The sequence below is a fragment of the Camellia sinensis genome, chromosome 11 (genome assembly GCF_055761805.1).
Source record: "Camellia sinensis isolate YWXY chromosome 11, ASM5576180v1, whole genome shotgun sequence".
NCBI lineage: Eukaryota > Viridiplantae > Streptophyta > Magnoliopsida > Ericales > Theaceae > Camellia > Camellia sinensis.
The window spans coordinates 90,178,189-90,205,632 of NC_138971.1; the positions used below are offsets into that span (position 1 = coordinate 90,178,189).

General features: G+C 34.8%; 3 long non-coding RNA genes across 4 annotated transcripts; 2 read left to right on the forward strand and 1 right to left on the reverse strand.

Moving 5' to 3' along the window:
- Nucleotides 1–399: 399 nt before the first annotated feature.
- Nucleotides 400–2,548, forward strand: LOC145803172 (uncharacterized). The gene is made up of 3 exons (XR_014345292.1): nucleotides 400–529; nucleotides 1,452–1,505; nucleotides 2,274–2,548. It is a non-coding gene; the product is annotated as an uncharacterized LOC145803172 (long non-coding RNA).
- Nucleotides 2,549–15,375: 12,827 nt separating this feature from the next.
- LOC145802031 (uncharacterized) lies at nucleotides 15,376–18,493 on the forward strand. 2 transcript variants are annotated; one of them, XR_014344230.1, is made up of 2 exons: nucleotides 15,376–17,481; nucleotides 18,062–18,493. It is a non-coding gene; the product is annotated as an uncharacterized LOC145802031 (long non-coding RNA). The 2 variants fall into 2 exon arrangements; XR_014344231.1 differs by having other exon boundaries at nucleotides 15,376–16,876.
- A 393-nt stretch (nucleotides 18,494–18,886) lies between these two features.
- On the reverse strand, nucleotides 18,887–21,147 carry LOC145803173 (uncharacterized). Its single transcript, XR_014345293.1, has 3 exons — nucleotides 20,904–21,147; nucleotides 19,345–19,421; nucleotides 18,887–19,218 (listed from the first exon to the last, which is right to left on the reverse strand). It is a non-coding gene; the product is annotated as an uncharacterized LOC145803173 (long non-coding RNA).
- Between the last annotated feature and the right edge of the window lie 6,297 nt (nucleotides 21,148–27,444).

A 27,444-nucleotide genomic window follows, 5' to 3' on the forward strand; every position in this document is an offset into this window, starting at 1 on the left:
TTGAATCTCCACGATGATGTCCTCATCAATCATCTCTACTGTGAGAACCCGAATATAAAAATTAAGTAAATAATTAAATAATAATATTACAATCTCAAATATTTTGGTGGTGAATTCTAAGGTGCAAATTAAATATTATTGGAGGATCTTTTAATTAATTTTAAACCTAAAATAAATTTATGGTGAAAGTCTTTAATTTAGAGACAAGGTTTATTATAAAAATAAAAATAAAAAGAGAGAGAGAGGAGGGGGTGACTTGAACTCTAGACCACAAGGTTAATATATAAGACTCCTACCATTTGAGTTACATGTAACTTATACATATGTTTTGTATATTTATCTATTTATTTGACCTATGTGTGCCCACCACTAGTATAAAATAAAATAAACACAAACCCTACTCTATTATTTGTTCACCACATAGGGCAACAACAGCAGCCACGGGAGAGGGTTAGAGAGAAGGAAAAAAGAAGAAGATGTTGCAATCAAAGAACTTTTGGGTGTGTTGTGTTGTGTGTGATCATCAAAGGTTAGCCCTCCTTGGTTTTCTTCTCTTCTTTTTGTTCTTCATCCTTATTCTATAATTATTTTGTTCATTGATGGAGAGGTTGTAGGTTTATGTATTGTGTATATAGATATCCTACTAAGAAACTTGAGGAGCTAAATTTATGTGTAAAGATTGGGTGTAATTTTCAGTCCAAAAATTCTGTACAAAGTCACAAATTTTAAAAATCAAGAAACCATATCAAACGGATGAATTTTAATCTGAAATTTTTACAGTAGATCAATTACACATTGAATTACATATCTGAATTTTTTCATAATTTGTGGGAGTCGAAATCCATATAAATTGAGGTATTCAAATCTGTCCAGGAAACCAGTCCAAAACAGTAAATTCGGGAGTGTTGTTCTCTTTGGGTATAAATCCAAAAATTATCAAATTAGTGTCATTAGAACCGGTTACGAGTCTAGTTTCATACGTTTTTGGCCTTGCATTGATTGCTCGTGTATATTAAGAGAACCGTCAATTTATTTAAAGTGCTGCAGAAAACAACCTGTTTGGATATAATAAATTGTAGAAAATTATTTTGATAAGAAAATCAAGTGAAACCAATTGGGTTTGAAACTTAGGATATATTAGATCATATCTGGAGGTTATTGGAATTTTTTGAATAGCGTGGAGTGGGTTTTGTAATTTTCAAAGTTAGCGAATAGGTTGGGAAGGCTTGTTTGAAATTCTGTTTTATCTTAAAGTCACAATTAATTAAGTTTTGACCGGAACCCATGTCTTGGGTGATTTTAAACCTTGAAGAACATGAACTTAGATAATATTTAAGAGTAACGGTGAGTTGGGTTGAGCCGTGTCAGTGCGCTTTAGTTTGGGGTTACTTAGTTCGTATTCTTTAGTATTTTTAAATTAGTAGTGACGTGTAGTTTTCATATTGGTTCAGGGCACTAGTTGGACTTTCATACTCTATTCGAGGATTATATTATTTCGTTTCCAGGTGAGTAGTTTCATGCTACATATTTTTATAAATGTTCCCCATACCCTGAACTGTTGGAAAATTAAATTGTTGTTTCATGATTAAACTGTTTTGATAAATTATTATATTATCAATTGAATCAAATTATTTCTGAAACATGTGTGAACTTGGCATACTGTAAACTATTTGTTTTGGTCTCATGTTTATAATGATGAACTACCATGTTTTGCGAAACTGATGTGTATTGATTATTGGGACCATGTGTGTATTTAGTCCAGGGAAATTATTCCACTGTGTGTGGTGACTCTGGCCACTAGGGAACAGATCCGGGTTGGGCCGTGATGACTCTAGTGCTCAACGATTGTAAGGAACAGACCTTTAAAAACAACTAGGTGACCTTCAATCGGATCGTCTTTGAGAAAAGGCCCAGGTGCCACCCTGAGGATGACTCTTAGTTCGGTATTGGATCCAACGGGGCTTATAGCCTGAGAAATGTGTGGCAGATTATTTGTTTTTTTTATTAGTACCCAGAAAATTATTGGTGTTCATGTTATAATCTGTTTTAAGTGGAAAATGTCGTTTATCATGTTCTTGCGAGACATGAGTATTTTAAGTGTTGAATTGTGGAACCTTCTTTTTTAAACAGATTGTATTTACCAAACTGTATGCCAATCTAGTTTATGTGATATATAACTTATTTTGGAATTGAACCCTGTTTTCAAAACTGTATTTACTATCCATGTTGCTACTCACTGAGCTATCAGCTGACTTAGTTTTTATCACTTCCAGGTGTTAGAAGGACTTAGAGTGGACTCATGGCGTAGCGGGGACTCAATTGCATGGACCTCTAGGGCATTCCTTTAGTTTAGAGTGTTATGTCAAGTTTGTGCATATTTATATTTATTCTTATCGAAGTTCATTTAGGATTATTTTTGATATGTGGGTTGTTTATATCCCATAAGTTTGGATGGTTTTTGATTACGGTTGATTTTGCCATTTATAATTGTGACATGTCTGGATTGAGTTTTGGTTATTTATTATTGGACTATTGTTCAGTTGTTCAATGTGATTGGATTCGTGTTTAGGCTTACGTGTGCCTTGGGCTAAGTCCCTGTAGGCCACGGCCGGTCATGCCCGGATTTGGGGTGTGACATCTACTACGACGACGTTGGGTCAACTCCTCTCTCTCTCTCTCTCTCTCTCTCTCTCTCTCTATACATTGGTCCCACCATTTTAACTTGGCACACTTCCCTGCAGGGCTATGTTTGATGGATTTGGCCATTCATTATACACATACTGGAGAAAATTTGCTGCCTTTTTTGGATTGTTCTTTTCTGTTCTTCCTTTCTTTCTTTCTTTCTTTCTTTTTCTTTCCTCTTTTGCATAGTAACTCAAGGAATTTTGCTTCTTAAGTACTTCAATTATTTCAAGAAGAAAATGTGTTTTCCTTAGTTATGGTCCGTTAGTTTGTTCCACTCTTTTGACTTACCCTTCTTTAACTGAAGCAGATTTATTGTTATTTATGGATCAAGTTGGGATAATACTTTAGATTTTTTTTTCTTTAGCAAAAGGTATAAAGAGAAAAAGGAAGAAGTGGTAGAGCCAGAGGTTGATCCTGAACGAGATCAGTGGATGGTTTTTGCTTATCATGTATTTAAATTGCTACATAATTGCTTTTGTGTTGTTTTGCTTAGGTTGTTACTTGCACTTTGCTGACTTATATATTTTTTCTACAATTCTGATAGATATCTTTGAAGGCAGATGAAAGAGATGTGTATGATTTCTTCTCGAGGACCGGAAAGGTTAATACTTGTTCTTTGTTTATCCTTGTATGGCTTGTGATTTCAGATTAAGTATGCTATTAGATTAAGTATGCGATTCAAGCGAGGACCAGAAAGGTTAATACAAGTCATTCTATGTTCACTTTTTATATTTCAGTCTATAATAGATTAGAAGTTGTAAGGCATGAGAAGGTTGCCTACAGGCTTCATTTAGGCACTGCCATCTAAACTTTTTTTTGTTGTATCAATTACATTTTGTTTCTTGGGCAAACCTAAATAAAATCCAAAATTTGGGAATTTTTTAACTCTATTTTTATGCAAGAAATAGGAACTTGCCATATTTTATTTAAAAAAGTTCAAAGGGTGCTAAATGAAATTGTATTACTTAGTCTTTACCGTGTTTGAACTTTGAAGATCTATAATTTTATTTTATACAGGTAAATGAAGCTGGCCAAAATGAATCAACTTTCACATTGATTTTACTTTTTATTATCTTTAGCGTACAATTTATAATATTTTGGCAGGCAATCAAAGTCGTCTATTGAAGACCCACTTACTTTGTGCATACTTGCCTTGCAACTGCCCCTTGAAGTTTTGTGCTTCTTGGGCTTCTCACTGAGGGGCAGTAATGTAATATGTGATGGTATATTATGTTTGATGGTGAACTAATTATTTGTGTTGAGTATTTCTAATACCATTAAATTACAGTTCCAGGTCCCAGATGTACGACTTATAATGGATCGCAATTCAAGGCGTTCCAAGAGAGTTGGGTAAATTCAATTTTTCCTGCCATAGCCAAAAAATTATCTCAATTTAATTTTTTTATTATGCTATAACTATTTTAATTCTATCATGGGTGGAGGTTTGTCATCTTGTAATGAGGTCAGAGATAGAAGACTACACTTTTTTTTAACAACTAAGACTATCATCAACAAGTGAAGATGACAGAGCAAAAGGCACACTAATCATGTTGAAAAAGTCTAGATGCTAAATTGACAAGTAAATATGGACTAACAAAATTGCAGTAAGGCCAAGTCCAATGCTTTGTAAGATAGATGATTACCCCTTGCCCTTCTCTTCCACCCTCCTCCACCATACAATGTAAACTCGCCAATTTTTTTTATTTTTTATTTTTTGGTTTTGGAGATGGGCTTCATGAAATAGCATTGGTTAAAATTTGGTTTTGGTAATGGAGAAATGTTTTAAACATTGCATAGCTATTAATGTGTTTGTATTGTTTTAGTGATTTTAAAATGTTGAGGGTGAACATTGTGGAAAAAAATTGGACATTTTTTTTTTTTTTTCTTCGTGTAGGATGGTATTTGCTTTGATGTCTCATATTTCATTTGTTAGTGGAAGTTGTTTACTTTCCCTAGTGCTTCCACGCATTAATAGATATTTGATCAATAGCAATTAGAGAGTGTCTGATTGTAGGATTCGAGTTCATTAAAGTTTATACTACTGGCATATTCTATAAAGTCATAATGGTCCGTTCCATTTATTGCTTGTTGTATCCTCTGCAAGTTAGTGGGTTTGATGGTGTGGTTAATAATATATTCCCCACCCACCCCCAAAAAAGGAAAAAAATATGTTTGGATTGGGCAGTAAAATTTGTTAATCTTATTATTGAATTCACTTTCTCATCTAATCAATGTCCATTTCCCTTCTTAGTATCATCTAGATGCTAATGCAGCTTCTTTGCAGTTATATTGAATTTTTTGATACAATGTCAGTCCCTATGGCAATAGCACTCTCTGGCCAGCCTCTTCTTGGTCAGCCAGTAATGGTTAAACCATCAAAAGCTGAAAAAAAAATCTGGTTCTATCTACTACAGCCACAGCTGGGGTTGTAGGTGGGCTCATAGGCCCCTATTTGGGGGTTGCTAGAAGAGTATGTTCCTTTCTATTGAGGTAAGAAACATCTGCTATTCCTTTCTTATACTTTTTTTTATGCATGGATACGTTGCTACAACATTTTGTTCTTGCTGCCCAGGTGAAGAAACCACACTGGTTGTCCTATCCATGTGCTGCCACTGTCCATGTTTTTGATCATAAGGTTAATTTGGGAAACCTAGGGAGTGATAAGTCATATAGTGCATCTAATCTTAATCACTCTCTTTTATAAAAGGTAAGATTCCTTTCTTAAATCAATGGTAATTGTGCCATTTTCTCCCCCTTCACTTTAAAGCACATTGCAACTCTTCTGCAATTAGCTGGAGACATTGAAATTGCTTATGATTAAGCATGTTTCATTTTTGTTGTTGACATTTGAAAATTTTCTAATTGGGGCAATTGTAGAAATTGCTATCATTAAAATGATGGAGAGAAATTGGATCAATACTATTAAATGAAATTGTGAAAAGAATCTTTTCTGTGCATCAAGTAATGTAAGAGATTCACATGTAGTCCTCTGAATAAGGAAACATACAAACTTAAATGGCATGAACACGACGAACTTATTTCTTTTTTGAAGAAGCCTGATTTTCTTTTCTTTCTTTCTTCCTTGAAAAAAAAAAAGCCTAAAACTTGCAAAAAGATGAAAGTATTACACAATTGCACAACACTTCACTCTCTTAGTTAACTTTTCACTTGCATTTCTTGAACATGCTGGAAAAGAATTACAAGTTAACTCTTTAATGAGGTCAATGAAGTTACACAGGAAGTCATTTAGGGGAAAGCTCATTGGTGGACTCAGAATACACCAAATGATTAGTTCCTTATAATGGTTGCTTTTGCATTCCACAAATATATATACTAACAATTTTTTTTCTCTTGAGCAATGTTTCCTTTGTTGTTGAAAATTCATCATTCCATTTGTGTTTCTTGTACTCATTCTCGCAGATTGTGAGACTTCCAAGTCAAGTAGCCACGTTTTCTAAAGTCGGTGTTAAGCTAAGCCTCTTCCTTGTTCCTTAGGCTGCCCCTTGAGGGGATAATTGTGATGACCTCGATCTCCGAACAATTATATTATATTGTTTCAATAAGCTCAATTGTATGATTGTGTGTTTAATTGTGTGATTGCATGCTTACTTTTGTAGTTATCTGTCATTACATGGAATATATGTTCACTTAACGACTTAGAATCAAAAATTGAAAGCCCGAACGGCTTAAGAAGCCAAAATTGCCCAATAGGCTAATTAGAGTATTTAAAATTTTATGGAAACTTTCGTTAAAATTTGATTCGGATCAAAATAATTAGAATGAATTAATTGAACTTAGTTAGAATTGAGCCTAATTAATTAAATTTATGTAAGCCAACTCATGACTTGAACTCATAGCATATACAAACATATGAGCTGAGATTTTGAGAGAGAGTGAAGGTGATTTCAACAATTCTAGAAAGAAGGAGAATTCGAAGGAAATTGTAAAGGACTTGGAGGATTCAGCTAGAATACACTTGAATTCACACATTAGGTATGTAATTCATCCTAAATTCTTGGAATTAAATCATGTGGAAACTAAGCTCGTGGAGTTATAGGATCATTTGTTTGAATTTGAGTAGGTTGAGCATGAATTACCATGAATATGATTAATTTGAGTTGAATTATGCACATGCATGCTTGACCTTTCATTTGAGTTAAGATTTCTTCAAATTTATACATGCATGAAGCTTAGGAGGTATGAACTTGAACATCATCCTTGGATTAATTCATTTCATATCACTTTGTGGTGTTTTAAAAAGAAGAGGACTTAATCCATAACATGCATGGTTTTAACTTGACAATATAAGCTTGAATTTGGACAATTGGAGCATAAATTTGGATAAATGGTTTCAAGTTGGAAGTGTTTTCATGTTATACAATGTTTTTCCAAGTTTTTGTACCAAAAACACAAGTTTTGGACCTTTGAATATCAAGTTTGAACTTCAAACGCAATTTTGGAAATTTTAGAATTCGACTAGTCCGCTTGAGTGAGGAAAGCTTCGCTCGAGCTTACAATTCATGCTCCCAACATTTTTGTAGATATTTGTATAGTAGCTCGAGAGACAAAATGTGCACTCGAGCGAACACACTTTTTACTCAGACTTCCGCTCGAGCGACCATTGAGGATCCATTTAGCAGAAAAATCAAGCAACTAGTACTTTTGCAAAATTTACAAACCGCTCAAGCAACCAAAGTTGCGCTCAAGTGATCACCCTTATTTTGAACCCCTGCTTGAGCGAAGGAAGTTGCGCTCGAGTGGAGACCCTATTTTCAGCAAATTTTGGCTAACTCTTTTCAGTGCATAATTGCATTCTCTTGTCATTTCTAGCATTCTTAAGCACCAAATGGACTCACATAATCATAGAATGAGTTAGAGACACATGTGAAGAATTGAATTAAAATGAAATGGTGCTTCAATTGGGCATTTGTTATGTGTTTTGTTTAGGTAGACGTCCAAATCTTAGTGGCAACACAAACCACTATGAGTAGTAACTTCATAAAGACATGTTCAAGTAACATTTATTTCAAAATTATTATTGTTCTTGAATTCAATATGCAATCAATTGAATGGTTTAATAGAATGTTATTTTCTATCGATGAATGAAGTTCACTTTTGAACCTGTATTGTGGCATCCATTGACTATGGGCCCTTGCTTGGGGGTAACAATAGCATGGCTATTGGACTAATTGAAACACAGAGATCTTTTGTTTGACCCTTCGTAGTCCATTAGTTTGACCCTTTGTGGTCCAATGGATTGACTCTTCCTGGTCCATTGGTTTGACCCTTCGTGGTCTATTGGATTGACCCTTCATAGTCTATTGGTTTCACCCTCCGTGGTCTATTGGATTGACCCTTCGTGGTCCATTGGCTTAACCTTTATTGTCCATTGTTATTGGAATATTATCGCCTCATGGATGTGCCACTTAATTTAATATTGAAAGATATCGATAATAAAATTTATTGGTTAATGAGAATTGACTATTGGGATCTGGTTTGACAATGTTATCGAACTTCATTCATATAACCTCTTTATTTTGTTATTGCTCACTGGGCCCTGGCTCACTAATTATTTATATATATGTAGGTGGGCAAGTTGGACGTCAGAGTTAAGAAAGCCTCGAGTCTACACGAGTTAGCCTTTTGAAGAACTTCCAAGCGAAGTAAACTAGGCTCAGGTGGAGCCATGCTAGTTAAACCCCTTTTTGTTTGTTCAATGGTTTTGTATGTATGTATAATTGGGGTTCTGTATAGCTATAAGTCATGAATGATTGTACAAATGTGATGAATGTACTTTTGGAGCAAATCCTTGCTTATTATACGAAGCTCTTTTCATATATGCACGGCTCAATGGATAAATGTTATGTTATGTTATACTTCTGCTAAGCCCTGTACTTTATATTAAATGGATTATTTGTATGAAGGCCGTAGGTAATCTGTGATTAATGGCCGGTCACGACGCTAAACTTATAGGGGCTGGTTTGGGTCGTGACAATGATATTTTGACATGACCCGTAATAAGACAAAAGGCCACTCAACAGCTGTTTTAAATTTAAGGATAGTTTTTGGGTAGTTTTTGGATAGTTTAGAACTTAAGATTTTTTATTTTTATTTTTGGGATCATTTTGAACGTTTTGGACGGTTTTGAACTTAAGGGTAATTTTTGATGTCTAGAAACATAGTTTTTGGATGGTTTGGAATGAATAGATAGTTTTTGGATGTTCAAATTTATAGATAATATTTTATTTTTAGGATGTTTGAAACAATATTTTGGTGGTTGATTGATATATATATATATATATATATATGTTTGTAAAGCTTGTGTGTAAGGTTTTTTTTTTTTGTTTTTTTTTTTAAATATACATATTCTACAGCATTCAAAAAATGCTGTGAAACTTGAGCTATCTACGACATGCAAAATAGGTCATTGTATTAAATATTTAACGACTAGCAATGAACGCCATGGTTTGTCCCTTTAATTAACGGCGTGCAAAAGTAGTCATAGAAAAAGTATAAACGACGCACAAAATCTACTGTTAAATAGTTTTTAACGTCGTACTATGGCATGCCGTTGAAAGTGAATAACTTTTCATGACTGGTCATAATATGACGTTACGTTGCACGTCATAGTAGGGTTTTTACGGTGTGCGATGGCAACACAAAAACCCTTTTTTGTTGTAGCGAACCCACTTTTTGTTCATTTTCTTTCTTTTCTCTCCCTCCCCTCTTCATGTCTAAAACCCCTAGCCACAAAATCTTTGATTTCACCTCATTACACCAAGGATCCACCTTAGATCATGCAAGATTAGTGAAAAAGGAGTGAAGATATTTCTCTTGACCGATTGGATTGTGAATTCTAAGTTCTTGCTCGAGTCTTCGTTGTTTGCTCACCTTCTTGAGGTAGAGAGTTCTCTTAACTCTAATCATTTATGATTTCGTTCGATTATGTTGTATTATGGGAAGTATGGGTTGATTTGAGTTTGAAATCTTTGATTAAAAGACGTTTATATTCAAAATTGGGGTTTTCACTCAAGAATGTTTTAAGATATTGATAGGTAATTTGATGATTCGTGAATTTGATGATGAAATGAAGAAAACCTCCAATTTTTTTGAAACCCTAGACTTGAGATTTTGTTTTTAAATGAGGGTTTGAATTAAAATTGTACTTTACATGGACATTTTAATTAATCTTCTTGAGTATTCATATGTGGAATGGGATTGGTGTTATGATGATGTTGATGAAGGATTTAGGGAAGTTGTTTTAGGTGGAAAATCCAGCAATGTTGAAAGTTTCAATGTACAAATTAGTATATAATTAAAATTGGTGGCGAGGATGACATGGGGACATGGAAATATATAAGTATTTCATATCGTATTCATTGGATTGATTTTGTGTGATTGAATTGGACTGCAGTTAAGTTACAATATTATGAACTCTTGCATTGCATTGCATCCACAAAGTATTGGATTAAGGGTTGGGTTGTGTAATTGGGTGTGCATAAATTTAGAACATGTTGTGTGTGTTGAGGTGCCTAAATTCCCTTCTGTTCTCGGAGGTCGGAGAATGTGGGAATGTCATTGTTATATGGTTAAGGTGCCCAATTTCCCTTTCGTGCTTAGCTCCGGTAAATGTAGGGATACGGTTGAATAAATGTGTTCGGTGTCCAATTGCCCCTCCGTGCTCGGTGGCTGGTAAATGAGGGTGTATTTTTTTAAAAATTTAATGGGTGTCCAATTGCCCCTCCTTGCTTGATGACTGGTAAATGTGGAGGTATTTTCGGGAATGTAGAAGGTGCCTAATTGCCCTTTTGTGCTTGGTGGCCGGTAAATGTTTGGCGTATTACGAGGTGTGTTTTGGGATTTCACAAAAACAAAAAAATAAATGTTTTCAAGAATAAGGTCCAAGTGTGATCAAGTCCCTTAACCTTGAAATGTGCAAGCCTTTAGGGCAATTTGATAAATATGTATATATATTTTTATATATAGCTTGTGGTACTGTAATGCATGAGATGATTGATTTGTGAGAAATCAATAGGTTTTTGATTTGTAATTCATTATCTTTATTTATCCATAATTTATTAAGGTTATGGAATTAAATGATAATAAGGGATTGGTAATTAATAAAATGACGTTAATTTTCGGGGCGTGACAGGCACGAATATGTATCACGACCTTAGTTGACAGTTTTGGTGGAGAGAGATAAAGAGAGATGTAGCCTTGTTTGTTTCGAGCTGCCTTACTTGTCAACAAGTGAAGGTCGAGCATCAACGACCAGCGGGTTTGTTACAACCCTCACCTATAGCCTAGTGGAAATGGGAATATGTCGCGATGGATTTTATTGTGGGTCTTCCGAGGACTTAACAGGGTAATGATGCCATATGGGTAATAGTCGACCGACTAACCAAATTAGAACACTTTGTACCTATATGCACGAGTGACTCAGTAGATGATCTTGCCAACCTATCTGTTAGGGACATAGTTCGACTTCATGGGGTCCTAGTGAGTATCGTCACAGATAGATATCCTCGTTTTATGGCTCGATTATGGTAGAGCCTACAGGGTGCTTTGGGCAGTAAGTTGATGTTTAGCACTGCCTATCATCCTTAGACTGACAAGCAGTACGAGCTCACCATTCAGATTTTAGAGGACAAGCTTCGGGCTTGTGTTCTCAATTTTAAGGATCATAGAAGAGGTATTTGTCTTTAGTGGAATTTACCTATAATAATAGTTTTCGGGCGAGTATTGGTATGGCTCCTTTTGAGGCCTTGTACGGCCGACCGTGTAGATCTCCTATGTGTTGGACGAGGTAGGTGATGCATCTATGTTAGGTCCAAAATTGGTTCGGGAAACGACGTAGAAGGTTGCGTTTATTCGTAAGAGATTGGTTTCGGTTCAGAGTCGTCAGAAGTGCTATGTTGACCATAAGAGGAGACCTTTGTCTTTTCAGATGGGAGATCATGTTTTCATTAAGATCTCATCGAGGCGGAACTTGATGAGATTTGGGAATAATGGTAAGTTGTCACCTAGATTTATTGGACCTTTTGAGATTCTAAAGCGAATTGGAGAGGCAGCTTATTGTTTGGCCTTGCGCCCCAACTATCCGGGGTTCATGACATGTTTTATATTTGTATGCTCTAGAAGTATGAGCCTAATCCTCCACACATGCTAGATTAGACTAAGTTAGAGGTAGATGAGGATGCCTTGTATGAGGAGAGACCGGTTTAGGTTTTAGACACAAGGGATCAAGTTTGGCGGGGTAAAACTATCCCATTAGTTAAGGTGTTGTGGCGACACCATGAAATCGAGAAGGCGACTGGGGAGCATGAGGCGGAGGTCCGTGAGAAGTATCCAAACCTGTTTGTTGGTGTTTAAGTTTTGCATTAAAATTTCATTTATGTTGTAATATGTAAACATTGTAAATATTTTGACGGCTCAAGTTGTAGCATTTTGTGGTAAGGAGCATGATTTTTACCATTGTTACTAGTTTGGCTTGTCATTCGAAGTGAGTTGTGGTGATTATTGTTTCAATTTAAATTTTGGGGACGAAATTTCTTAAGGGGGGAAGCTTATAACGGCTTGGGTTAGACCTGATCCTTTCAGGTTCTTAGACCCGGAATTTCATATCTTTAATTGTTGTTAATACCCTTTTTTCATCTTGTGGTTAGTTGAGTTTGGTTGGTTGGAGTTGTTGATAATGTTTGAAACATGTAAGCACTTAGCTTTTCAAAAGAGTTGCTATCTATTTCATTTCTTGTTTGCTTGAGCGGTGCTTTGGTCACTCTAGCAATCTTTGAGATCTCCTAGTATTTTTACAGGTCTATAGAATTTCTGGGAGTTGGGTGATCTTCGCTTGAGCGGTCTTTTCTTCACTTGAGCAGTCTTTTTTACGTCTGAACTTCTGGGAGGAGGTCAATGTGTGCTCGAACGGTGTTTTGGCAGCTTGAGCAGTGTTACTTATTATGTTTGACACTGGAGCAATGGTTTGGTCATTCAAACAGTCTATGTGTATATTAGATCAATGGAAAGCCTTTTTCAGTCACTTTTTCATTTCTCTCTCTCTCTCTCTAAAATGCTTCTAAATCTAATTTCTTCACTCTCTCTGTTGTTCTTGCCTAAATACGTCAGATACACCCATATCCATGATTTCTCCACCATAGTTCCATGGAGAAAAGGTAGAGCTCTTTGAAAGCTTTGTTTTAATTGGAGAAGATCTTGTTTTCAGCTCCGTCAAACTTTTATTCTTGCTCTCTTCCTCTTTTATTCTTGAGTAGGGATTTCTTCAACATTTGTAAATTTCTTTGCTTAGTTATTTGCTCTTTAAAGAGGGTATGATTTGTGGATTTTGGGTTTAAATCTAGGGTTCAATTTTGAAATGTAAAAGAGGGATTTTTCAAATGGATTCTTGAGAAAGGTTATCGGGGTGTGAATATTATTGGGTTGTGTTGAAATGTTGAAAATTTCTTACGAAAAATGTGATTTTTCAAAGTTAAGGATGTTTTATTGGAAAATTATTGATGTTTGATTTATGAAAGAAAATGGAAAGATGTTGGATTTGAAAAGATAAGATAAATGTATCTGTTGGTGATGAGAGTGGAGTTGAATATATATATTATCGCTCCTATATTGAAATTTATGAGATTATATCTGTTGTTGGAAAACTATCTGTTGAGTAGAGATATTTGTTTTGGGCTATCGGTGGAGGATATCATTGAGTGTTGTAGAAATTACATAAAGATTAGGTTAATTGAAACTAATTACTCATACATCTTGCATTGAGCATTGAGCATTGTTTCATACTTAAGCATTGAAAATGTATTGTTTTGAGAAAAAATAGGTATATATCTTGGTGAATCTGGTTAGAGGGTATGGTTGTAGTTTATTATATTAGCATGTGTGTCGTTGGTGAAAGTCCAGAAATTCGCGCGATTAGGTGCAAATCCTTCCAGTTAGTACCGATCAAATGGCTTTGGTAATGCTTGTATAGCCTATTGGCAGACACATACCTAGAGATTCTCAGTGTTTTGTATCTACTGCTCTGTTTTATGATTTGAAAGTATTGTTTTCATGAATGGATATATATATATATATATATATGTTAATGGCATTGAATTATTTTAAAAGGGAAAGTATAATGTTTGGTAAATGGCATGCATATGCTTACATATTATGACATTGTTAAGCTTCATATATTTGTTCAAGTATCGCTACTGGGCTTTAGCTCACCTTACGTGGAAAACAACTTTCAGGTGTTGATGATATACCTCCACCAAGGGTGTAGCTTGGGAGGACTTAGAGCCGAGAGCTTCTTTTGTGTTTTTTTTTTTTTTTTTTATTTATAATTATTTTGTACAAGCCTTGGGCTTTCTATATATTGAGTTAAACTAACTTTTGTTGTACCCAAGTATTGACTTGGAAAGATGTAACCAATATGGCATAAACTTATTTGTACTTCCTTTCATTCTAATTCATTTACACATGTCATGTGTTATAGATTTAGGATCTAGGATTTATGAATGTATATACACATAAGACATCTTTTGTACAGTTAAGGAATATCAATGAAATGTTAAACAGTTCGCAAGATTATACTTTTCTATTGAATATCATGAAGTGAGCTGTCGTTATTATTTTGAGGCGTAATACCACTACCAACAACGCCATTATACTCCATCGTAACTCCATTCATTGCCACACATTCTCAACACGCACTACTATTACCTATTCCCTACCTCATCCATAATCTCATCCCTCCTAATGTACCGCATCCTCTTGCCTTGCTACTCCATAGTCCCTTCATCATTCCTTACTTCAAAGCCTCATCATTCCCACTATCTAAATCCCTATAGAAAGATGAAGAAAATGAGAAAGGTAGAGGATGGTAAGGAGTAGTGGTGAGACGGGCATTGTAATGCCCCATCCTTGCCTCATGCTATATTAGGGTCAAGGTAAATCTGGAAGATGACGGGAGAGATGGTAGGGGCGAGAGGCAAAATAATTTTGTAACTTTAAGAATAACGGTACTCATAAAAATGAGAGATGCTATAATATATTATGATGGTGTTTGGGAAGTGGGTTTTTATGTAGGTTTTTTTAGTTGTAGGTTTTTATTGGATAAAAAAATTTTGGTGTTTGGAAAGATAGTTGGGTTTTTATGTGGTTGGATGTGATGTTTGTGAGAGAAAAAGTGAAATGATTATGGGGTTGGATGTGATATTTTATTTGGGTGTGTTTTTTTTGGTTTTGTAAAAAGTTTGTCTTTTAGTGGAAAAAATGAGAAAAAAATTTGGAACCTAGGTTCCCAAACACCACCTATATATAGTTTGGGTTTAAGTTCAAATTTAAGTTTAAAAGAACTGTTCAGGCCTATTAGACCCACCACATGTCTTGCTTTGATGATTTAAATTATTTACTTTGTAAAATTCTCTATATATATTATTCATGAAAAATATTAAATTGATTCAATAATACTAAATAATACGAATCACTGTTGTAAGATAAGTTATTTGGTAGTCTTGGGCATAGCCGCACGACGCTCCCATGTGAGTTGTGATTGATGGAGATGACAAGATTTGTAATTTTGTGTTGAGTGATTAAAAAATTATAAAAAGACATGATAAATTGTAATTGGTCATGAACAAATCCACGTATGTCTTGGACCACAATATAATATTTTCACTTGTAGGTTCGCATGTACTGAGGTTGGCATTTCAATTCTACATGATATTGCAGATATGTACTTCATGCCCAAAACTCGATTTTAATTCATCAGCAAATAATACTGAGAACATTTGAAATTTCTCAAGAGCTATAACTTGTGATATGATCAACCTAACTAGTCTTTCAACATTTTTCCTTTGGGAACAAAACATCCCACATTGTTCCAGTCAATTCTCATCGGACATTTAATCCAAACGATCATCTGTTTAACCAGACCTTTCATTGGCTATGCTTTCTTGACCCACAAACCACTCGAACCTCTGTCAGAACCACCTGATTCTAATCTCGGAACCTTAACCGCAGCTTCTCTGCCCACTGTAACATAATCAAACAGGTCAATCCAAAGTGCATTCCATGCAAATCTAACTTCCCCTCCAATGAACTCCATTCCATTGCTTTCTCCAAAACTGATGATCCAATTAACTCTTGAACCAACAAACCTTCATCACCGCGCAAATTCTCCATTGGCTCTTGGATTGAAATGGGAACAGTTTTGAGTTCTTGAAGCATTGTCATCATTGTTGGGCAAGAATTCAACACCGAGTTATATGTACGAATTGAAAACGAAACACCTGGAGATTTCATCATTTGGAGCCACAACACCATCTCCGAGAGCTCACCGTGAGCTCCAAAAGATAATGAACCATAATTGAACAAACTGTATGTAATGTGAAACCTTCAATCTCCTTTTCAACCACACATCTCTTCATATCATCGAACAAGCCCAATTTTCCATACGCGTATATCACAGATCTGAACTCGAACACAGATGATTTCACTACTAAATCTCTCATCTCTTCCATCACATTCTCAACTTCATGAGGTAGATCCATAGTGCACAAGCCATTGACCATCGATTCAAATGCACGACGTTATACATGAACAGAGGATGGAGGATACACCAACTCTTTCAAACGTGCGTAGGAATCGAAAAAACCTAGTTTTGATTTGTGATTAGAATAAGAATCAATCAAATTGCTGTAGAAAAGAGCCAGGTCGCGTTCTCGAAACCCTAATTTGGAAACGGTCTCGGAAATCAAGGACTGTACTTTGTCTTCTTGTCCCTATTTATCAAGCACAGCGACAAGGTCTGCTACTATCTTGGGGTTCCAATTGAACCATGAAGCTTCGCTAATCCTCGAAAACTAATGGGATGTTTCAACTCTCTGTTTTTTTTTTCTGAACTAGCAGTCTCTCTCTCTCTCTCTCTCTCTCTCTCTCTCTCTCTCTTACTCTTCCCAAATCGACTTCAGAAACTCACAACCCCCCTCTCTCTCACTCTATAAACCTACATTCTTGTAACATCAGATTTGGCCTCCCTCTCTCCATCAGCGAACTCGTCGGTAGCAGTAGTAGAGGGCTTCCGACGTTGCCCTTCCGACATCCCTTCTCTACATCAGCTGAATAGCTTTGTTTACCTAAACACATTAGCAGCCCTAGATCCCCAAATCTTCTCCATTGACAACCAAGAAAAGTAAGATTTTTTTTTAAAATTTTATTTTTTTTGATCCCTATGATGAAAAGCTGTGTGGTTATGAATAATACACTTGTTGAAATGCTTTGTGAATGTTGAATAATGGACTTGTTGAAACACATTAGCAGCCTTTGTGATTTTCACACATAATGAACATTTTACATTGCAAGTGTATGATGAAATGCCTCGATGATTTATTCATTTATTTTTAATCAACGAGATACTGTGAATAGGAGCAAATGGCCAAAATACATGTGAAAAGTAAGTGATTTCGAAAACTAAACATGTGTAATATGTTTAATAAAATTAAATCTCATTAGCCAACCATCACCTGTGGAAATCAGCTTTGGGAGCTTTGCAAGGAAAAGTATGAACCTTTATAGCTAAGTGGGGTTGGACATTGCAATCTTGAGCTTTATCCTAACTTCATTAGAAATTTGTTCTGTCACTATCTCTTGGCAAAATCAAAAGCAGCCACATATGGTTCTAGGAAAACAGCATCAGACTATGACAATTATAGCAAGCAATTTGAATGTGGTGCTTGAGATGCAATTGAATTGCACTCAAAATTTGTAACAAGTTGTGCTCTAATCCCACTTGAGAAGGTAATTTATTCAATTAATAGTGTTTTTGTATCAATGCATCAACTCTAATTCCGACTTAATATTGAGTTTGTTTCGTAGAATAGATCATTAATGTTATTTGTGTGTTCAGAAGGTAAATTGGGAAAATAGGGAATAGTCATTTCTTCTTCTTCTTCTTCTTCTTCTTCTTCTTCTTCACTCCATGTTATATCAATATCCATATCTTAATATGAATATTTTGTTTCAGTGATGATGCTTTTCCATAAATGTATTGCTAAAGCAAAATTGTTGATGTGTGTATATTGAATCGGTTACTTTTATGGTTCTTGGAGGTCATTCTCTGGTTGGATGCCACTACATATTTGAATTGAAACGCTACTAATGATCTGAATTATTGTGTCAGAAGTTTCTAAAGCTTCATCATCTGATCACAAACATGTAGTTTTTTCTTTTTCTTTTTTTTCTTTTTTTTCTTTTTTTCTTTTTTTTCTTTTTTTCTTTTTTTTTGTGATTTGAACATGAACATGCATTGATAGTTCTGTGTTTTGATTTTTACATTTAGTTGTAATGCACTAATTATTTGATAAAATGCTATTGTTAGGAGTAACATGTCAATGGCTTATACATCCATTGGTTCAAGCAACGATGGTCGCCTTTTCCAAAATCAAAGTTGCAAATGTGAAAAAAAAAGCGGCCATGAAGATATCCGAATCAGAGAAAAATCCAAGGAGGCTTTTCTTCCAGTGTGCAAATGACATGTGCGAAACAATGAAGTTATGGACAGATTAGAGTGGAGATTAGACCGGCTTGAGGCAAACGAAAGAGCTATGAAATTGCTTTTGATGACAAGCATAATGTGTACTGGTTTTAGCATGCTAACGGTGTTAATTGCTTTAATGCTCAAGTGAATGTTTTAAGTTTATACGTTTGGTTTTGGAATACATATATGGTTTTGTAGAATGCTTAACAAATGTATAAAATTAGCTGCGTTTGTGATTCGTAGAATTTAAACAAATCAACATTTAAGTTATTTTTAAGATTTTGGGTTCAACTGATTTTGGGTTTTTTTTTTCCTTGAGAAAAAGATGAAATATATTAACTATTAAAACCATTTACTTGTTTTTGGTTATGTTTTATTGCGAGTCCTTGTTGATGGCTCTACTTATTCTAGCATCACTTGAATCGTGACACACTGGTATTGATGCATTGACCAGTTGATATTAATAAATAACATCCTATGAATGTACCCATTGTCCCTTATTGAAATTCCAGATTTCACTGTCTTGGAAACAATAAAATATAGATGGAACTATGATTTCATTAACAAAACTCGTTACTCACAAGATAGATCGTCTCATTCACATAAAACAGAGAAGTCCAAAAAGAACTACATGGAAAACATGGTTTGACCCCTGCTGGATGATACTCTTGAATCAGCCAAAAAATTGTTAACTATTATTTTCCAATAACTCTTGGGAGAGATTCTTCATTGTCCCAAAAACAAAATTCCTCAACTTCTACGATTCAATCCGTCATATAACAATAGAAATGTTCACAATCCAAATCGACAATAAAAATTCTCACATTTAAGGTTGACCAATAAAACCATTCGATGGTTACAACGTAGTTCAATTCATCAATAGCTCATCATCAACAACATTAAGAAAAATCTTTCACTTCCAACAATTTTCATTGGTCTCCAAGATTTTCTGGATTTGAAGGTGTATGGGAATTCTGACTAATGTTTAGATTGCCAACCTATGAAAAAAAAAAAGAAAAGCAAAATCAGAACGAGTTCAAATCATTTCTAATACTAAATCCAACTCTTCCTCCATAAGAACTATAAAAATCATAAGCCAAAATGTTCATAGTCAAATTCCATACCTGGTATGTAACATTCTTCCCATGAACATTCATTTGGGTAGCAATTGCTAAGTCATCCATCTTTGATATATGCAACACTTCAAATGTAAAAAAAGGAAACATATTAGATTAAATTACTTTTTAAACAAATGTCCCTAGTCATTGTATAGCATGAGTTTCACCTGAGATTTAGACAAGCCAGTTTTTTTTTTTCCTTTTTTTTTTTTTTTTTAAGTATTAAAAACATTTCGTCCATAGATAATGGTACGTGTAGGTATTAGCGTGGAGAAGAAATTAACAATGAAGACTATTATTCATAAAGACTATATGTCATCAAACTACAAAACCTTGGTAGAGATACCTATCCTGAACCAATGACATTTTATCATTCATGTTTTGGTGAATATATTTTGTAAGAAACAATTTAAATTAGCTTGCTGTAATATAGAGAATATGATCTTTATATTTTAAAGGACAAAGTTGTGTTGTTATGTACCAAAATTCAAAGCAACGCCCCACTTCTCAAAATGAGTAGGAGGGCTTCACAATTATTATAGCCCTTAGAACTTTCAGATGAGTAAATATATTCCCGAGGTAATGGTTGGCTTATGAGATTTAAATTTATTAGAAAAATGATTGGTGGCCACAATATTCGCGGCTCAAATGGCTCGAATTGACCAAAACGACGTCGTTTGGTGTTGTTTTGTGTCCAAAACGACGTCGTTTTGGTCAATTCGAGCCATTCGAGCCTGGGAAATTCGGACCCTCTATCATTGTTGAATTTATTAAACTATTACACAGGCTTAGTTTTCTAAATCACTTAATTTTCACATGTATTTTGGCCATTTGCTCCCATTCACATGTATCTCATTGTTTGAATATATATATATATATATATATATATATATCATTGGGGCATTTCGTCATACATTTGCAATGCAAAATGTTCATTATGTATGAAAATCATAGAGGCTTCTAATGTGTTTCAACAAGTCCATTATTCAACTTTCACAAAAACATTTTAGCCAGTCTATTATTCATATCACACAGCTTTTCATCATGGGGATGCAAGTTAAGTGGAGAGGATTTATTTTTTAAAAAATGTACTTTTTCTTGGCTGTCAATGGAGGAGAATTGGGGATCTAGGGCTGCTAATTTGTTTGGGTAAACAAAGCTACTCGGTCGAAGTAGAGAAGGGGCGTCAGAAGGCCGACGGTGGAAGCCCTCCATCATCGTCGATGAGTTCGTTGATGGAGAGGAGGCCAAATCTGATGCTGCAAGAATGTAGGTTAAGAGAGAGAGAGAGAGAGAGAGAGAGAGAGAGAGAGAGAGGTTGAATGAAAAATGTCACGACCCAAACCTGCCTTTAGAAGTTTAGGCCATGACCGGCCTGCATTTAGACCTCAAACAAAAATTCGAAATATTTAAATCATATTGCGGCCTAAAGCGGAAGCAAAATAAATAATAGAACGTCCATTGAGCAGTGCTTATATGCCAAGATTAATCATGCAATATAAAGAGTTCACACCCAAAATTTACATATTAACCAAGTGTTCAACAAAAGCCATCAAAGACTTAACTAAAATGTGGCATCAAAGGAACTCTTCAAAAGAACAAAAGGCTCCAATTTTGGAGGCTTTGCAAAACAGGTCCCACAAAAGTTTCATGAAGTTGACCTAGGGCTGACCTTTGAGTTGATCACCAACATAAATATATATAAATACAGAGTGAGCGAAGCTCGGTGAATAATAGTAAAATAAAGAGAATCCAATGAAGAGGTTTGAATTAAATAAGAGCATGTGATGTAAACCCAATATTTTTCCAAGGTACAATATTTAGAGCATTCATCATAGTCACGTTAAGCATAACATTATTCATAATCACATGTAACCGAATAGCCTTGGGCCCAATCATAATAGCACAACGGCCTCAGGTCCATTTCATATGCCATTGTGATCCAACGTTCAATCATCTCCAATAAAACATAAGTTGTATAAAAATGGTTTTCCAAAGTACATAAACATAACATATAATTATAACATATCGTTACACTACTATTACTCACATAGTGGTTTTCCAAAAATGGTTGACTGGTCCTCGAATCTTGACCCATAATCACAATGCACATAACACAACATAGCTAAACATAGAATTATTCTCTTAATCAAATTTACTTCACTTAATCTTTTCTTAATCAAATAAACCGATCCCTTACTTTACTCTTTAACCAATTATTTATGTTGGTTCTAAACTTATTAGTTCTCAATGGGTCAATATCCATGTCTAGAAAAATAAGAAGAAACGAAAGGAAACTGGGTTAGGAGAATAAATAGCATGAAACGGTTAGAAAGAAAGTGAACATCTTTCACTAATTTGAGTATATTTATTTGTATACTTAGAATTTGGCTGTGAGACTACCACCATTGGAAACTAGACTTCTGGAACTTGAATTTAGGCTCGAGAATCACTTAAAACGGAGTCCAGATGAGAGATATACTTATTCGAAGTTGGGCTAAAACAGGGGAGTTCCGCACATGCGGGAAATCCAAGGCACATGCGGAGGCTAGTGATTTTTTAGTAGAATCAAATTGGGTGCTGGAAATGGACTGCCGCACATGCAAAAAACCCCACCGTACGTGCGGCGCTAGGTGAGAAAAACTGTCCGAGAAAGACCTGTTGGTTTCAAGCTGATTTCCTTCAATTCTCACCTAGGGTTCATTCCAAATCACTCCCAAAACATGTAAAACTAATGGAAAACATGAGATTATGATTGTTTTCTAAATAAAAACATCAAAAATACAATGAATCTTTAAGCAAGAAAGATCAAAATCCTTGTTTTAGTTCTTTTTCCAACTTTTCAAAACTTCTTTCAAATTCACATAGATCTTCATTTCATATATAATTTAATGAGTTCAAACCAGACAAACCCTAAAGATTAAGGCTCAACTTCTCACAATCAACTTCATTTTACACAAATCAAGGCCCAAAACCTTTCAAACCATGTTGAATTAAACAATTCTAACTTCAATGAAAATCATGATTCCAAAGCAAAGCCAAATTTCCATTTACAAGCTCAGAGACTTGAAGTCGAGAACAAAATCAAAAGCTATGCATGTGATGAGTTCAAATTCCAAAATCCATGGAGAAAGTCCCTTGAAATCTTTATGAATCTTAGAAATCATGCAAGAAAACAAGCTATAACATGAATCTTAGGAAATCATGCTATGTTCTTGCCTTATGTGACAAAACACATGTAAAAGCCTCTATAAAATTCATAAATCTAACTCTTAATCCATGATCTTCAAGGTTTGAGAGGTAAAATCTTGCCTAGAATCTTCATAGCTACTTAATCTTGCATAATCTTGATGTGTTCTAACTTGATCTTGAGCCTCTTCTTCTATCTCTTCCTTTGGCTCTCTATTTCTCTCTACTCTTCCTCTCTTGGATGACCCTCCAGAATTTCCACTCACCAAAATGAGAGGAGATGAGTTCAAAAGGGGCTTATATCACATATATATATATATATAAGTATTTAGCTAAGACACTTGTCAAACACGCCTTAACGAATCAAACTAAATAAATTTTCAATTAAACTTCCCAAATGGCTCTAAAAATTCCCATTAACATATCTATGTACTCAATTTCGGTTTCTGAACCCATTAAAGTTGTATATTTCAGCTTACTTAAGGATTTGGCTTAAATAAATCTAATTAATTCATTGCGAAACAAATTTTTACAAAACTTCATATTATACTCTAAAAATCATGCTAATCATAACTGTAAAGTCAATTTTGGTTTATCGCACCTCGAAGGCTTTCAATTTGCAATCCAAAAATCGTAATTTCAACAGATTTTCTTATAACCAACAGATACAATCTCCTAAGCACATAATTCACACATTTAAACATGAAATTTCGCATTGAACATGTAATCACACAGATAATGAGGGAATTAGTGTATAAGCAGCATATAAGAGAGTCGGGTTATTACACTCTTCCCTCCTTTAGGAAGTTTGGCCCCTCAAACTTGTCTTGGTCTCATAGCATTATCCAGTCAAATAAAAGTTCTACCAAATCAAAGCAAACAACATTATGCCTTGTCATTCACAACCAAAGTAAATTTCATTCTAGCAGTCCCAATTCACTTAGGCCTATAGTCAACAGTTTCACTATTACGTATCATGAGCTTCGTAATCTAGGCAATAGAAACAAATATGATAATCATCATTCCGAGCAAAACTCTATCCATCCAAAAGGAAAGGTAGAGATCAAATCCAGATTATACCGAATTTGGCATCATATTCCGAGTTATAAGTAGTCATAACGGTGCAGGTGCTTTCCTGGGGTAAGTATAAATATCCTCCCTTAAAAGCATTTCCTCATGTTAGCTTATAACTCAGTTCCTATCCATTTTTTTCATTTTAGTTTTCCTATGTTCAAATAATTCCTCTTGTTCTACTGTAACTCTCATTGACCCATCACGATATTTCATCAAAGTCTTAGTTTCAGACGTACATGACATCTCCATAACATAGTCTATTTAGTTGGTTCATTCACATGCAATTTAGAATGAGTGAGTCGGTACATTTCTCATGGGTGGCACACAAGTAAATGATTCATATAGGTGGCATAATTCATCTTTTAAAGCACACGTACGGTGTGTTGACAAAAAGCGGTAAGTTCGCAAATTCATAAAGTTCATCATGTTTTCACAAAGTATTCAAAATATGAAATTTAGTTATTTGGTTCAAAAAATCATATAAGCTATTATATCGTTTCAAAGTCATATTTCATAGTGCTAGACTAGGATAGTAAACAAATTCCTAAACTGTTCTTAGTAGTCTGTCGAATCTCATAAACTAGTGTGTATGCCATTCTTTTATTCTGTATAAACAAGTGATAGAAAGCAAATTCACAATCAATATCATTATCCCCTTACCAGATTTCAAGAGAAGTCAACACGCATAACTTCTTGTCACAACCATTCATAACATGTTCCAATGTCCCATTATGTTAAGCTCGTCAAATCCATAGATGTGGCTTCCTTGGTGCCTTCATATCTGTTGGTTGCTACATGTTTTAATCGTGTGAAGAGTGCAGGAGAGTGCTAGAGAGAATAATGCAAAAGAGGAGGTGGACCTGTGGCGGTGGAGGATAGATGGTAGTTTCAATGACACCTTCACGCAACCAACCATTGCCATCAGTTTTCGGTAGCTAATAGATGATGCCATGGCAACCCACTTTAATCATTTATTCCATTTTTAGCAAAGTAAATATCACAATATGCGTATAGATTAAGTGGTATGAGTTTTTATTCCAATATTTATGATTAAGATTTCAAGTTTTATGCACTTTTCTATATATTAATTTTTTTTATTATATATATTTGAACTTCTTTCAAATTGCTACAATGAATTTTGATTCCCAAATTATTTTTCTATATCTTAACAATTGATTTGCTACACATTGAAAATTGTTCCAAATTTCTTTAACAATTGATTTACCATATGTTAAAGACCGATTCAAACTTTTATAGTAATTGATTTGTTGCACATTAAAAATCATTCCAAATTTTTATGACAATTGATTTGTCGCACATTAAAAACCATTCCAAACTTGCATGTTGAAAATCGTTCTAAACTTTTATAATAATTGATTTGTTGCATGTTGAAAACTGTTTTACACTTTTATAACAATTGATTTTCCGCACATTGAAAAATATTTCAAACTTTTATAACACCTGATTTGTTACAGGTTGAAAACCGTCCCAACCTTTGATGTTAAAAGTATCTGAAATGTTTATTAATAACTAAATACCAAAACCAGCTCAGTCCGTTTATCATAGACACTTTCAGTTACTTTCATCATATATCTTGATTCTCAAAGAATTTGGCAGGGATCATCCTTGGGTTTCACTGCTTAACATACTAATTAATATTAGTAATTAACTTTCTAATATTGTTGCTCTTGTCCTTGATTCTTTGTAAGATAGCTTAAATATTGGATCAGATTATTAAGATCTTGTTGAAGGACAATTCACTTAAACAATGTTCTCTTATTTATTTATTAGGGATGCCTCATGGAAATTGATTAGCTACATAGTTAAGATTTTATTCTTAGAACAATTCAAAAAAGCGTGGAGATGTAAACGGTTAAAGAAATTTTACATAATGACAATTCCTTGAGAGCACAATAATAGCACATGAATGTGTGCTGCACACTTGTAAATAACATGCACATGTCTACATGTTACATGTGCTGACGTGCAAGCGATGACCTAATGAACTAGTGGGAAAATGTTTTGCATTCTTGTGCAAGTAATTTTAGATGATTTCAGAAAATCTTGAAGGTTGGTATTTTTATTTTTTTCAATGGTTTTTCAATTCTTTTGTCCTTGTACATATATTTGGAGGGGGAAAAAAACTTGATATTTGGATTATCTTCTAACAATGTTGCCTTTTCTCTATGATATACTTGAAGCTATAGAAAAAAGAGAACAGGGATTGAAGACATGTATAATAATGATGAAGTCATGTTTTCTATCACGGAGCATGCTCTAAACACCCCATTTTGACTACCCTTAAGACTTGGGCGCCTTACGCTGCACACTCGATCATGAAATATTACGTTGTGCAATCGTTCGATTCCTTTAGCAAAAGGCTTTGATTTCAAGCTTTAAAACCTAAACCTTGCACCCCTTTTGAACCAAAACCTTATTTTTTTCTAGCCTAAACACTCAGAGAAGAGCTGGCCAACAAGTGGGGCAAGCCATTTTTAGGTGGCCGGTCGTACCCTTTCATGGTCGGCCAGTCGGCCATATTTAGCGCAAGCAGATATTTTATAGCAACCAGTTGTCCCCATGTGCATGCCTTGTACCAACTGTCTCCTTACAGACATTTTCGATGTGAGATGCTATTTTTCTATAAATACAAGACCTCCCCTCATGGTTTGGGGTTAGAAAATTTTGCCGAAAGCCATAACTTGTCCAATACACTTCCCTCATCTCTTGCAATATACATACACTATACATACACCTTCTAAGCTTAGACTTAAGGCTTTTTATGAGGTTCTTGAAGATAATTTTAGCTCCTTGAGAGTGCTCAACTTGTGGTTTGTGAACTAGGAAGCTCTTCCTCTCTTTCAAGGGGTAATCTTTGAGCTCTTTCACCATCTTTTCTCTCTATTTTCCTTGTGTTTACTTACTGTTTTCAGAGTGTTTTGAGGCCTGAAATATGTGATTTAAAGTCACAAAAAAAGGAGGGGATAGCCACCCTTCCTTAGGCTTGCTGGTTGGTTGAAATCCCTTGGTTTTATTCTATCTTTGCTCACTTTTTCCACCTCTAAAACTTGATTTTTCAGCACTGTTTTTGTGTTGTTTCAATACTTTTTAATGTGTTAAATTATGCTTTGAATATTATACTTGGTTTGTTGTAAGTCCTCATGGATTTGGTGTATAGGCCATAGCTTCCAATCCATTTGAATTGATAGTCTTTTCTTTCATTTTTTATAGCTTTCATGTACATATCCACACCATTGTGACCATCCACCTTTTCATTAGCACTTTGCAATCTCCCTCCTTTCTTTATTTCGTTTGATTAAGAGTTGTATCAAACAAAACATTACCGCTCAAGGCATAAGAAAGAGACCTCTCATGCTAAATGGTTTAATCTCCTTGGAGGTTCATTACCAGGGCATTACATCTCTCTTATGCTAAGCACAATCTCTTGTTTGATACCTCCGTTTTATCGCCGGTGCATTTACTTCTGAGGGACTAATTTTTTAGTTAGACCCTTGGAGATCATAAAGGAAAGAGTCATTATAGCTCATTATTGAGTTTGGATTTTGAGTCATTATCGCTTGTAAATAGGTTTGATTCTTCCTTTGTAATTTCCCTTATAGAAAAGGGCTTGAAAAGCTTATTTCTCGGGTCAAGTCATGCTTGTTATTCTTTATTGCTTTGGAATTAGTAGACGTAATCATAACCTTTGAACAAAAAGGAAGAAAAGATAAGAAAATGGAAAGGTAAAGTAAAAAAGGCTAATAAAACTGGAGTAAAAGAGGTAAAAAGATAATAAAATTTGGTTAGGTTCAGTCGAACGTTATACTAAACCTATTGCGTCTT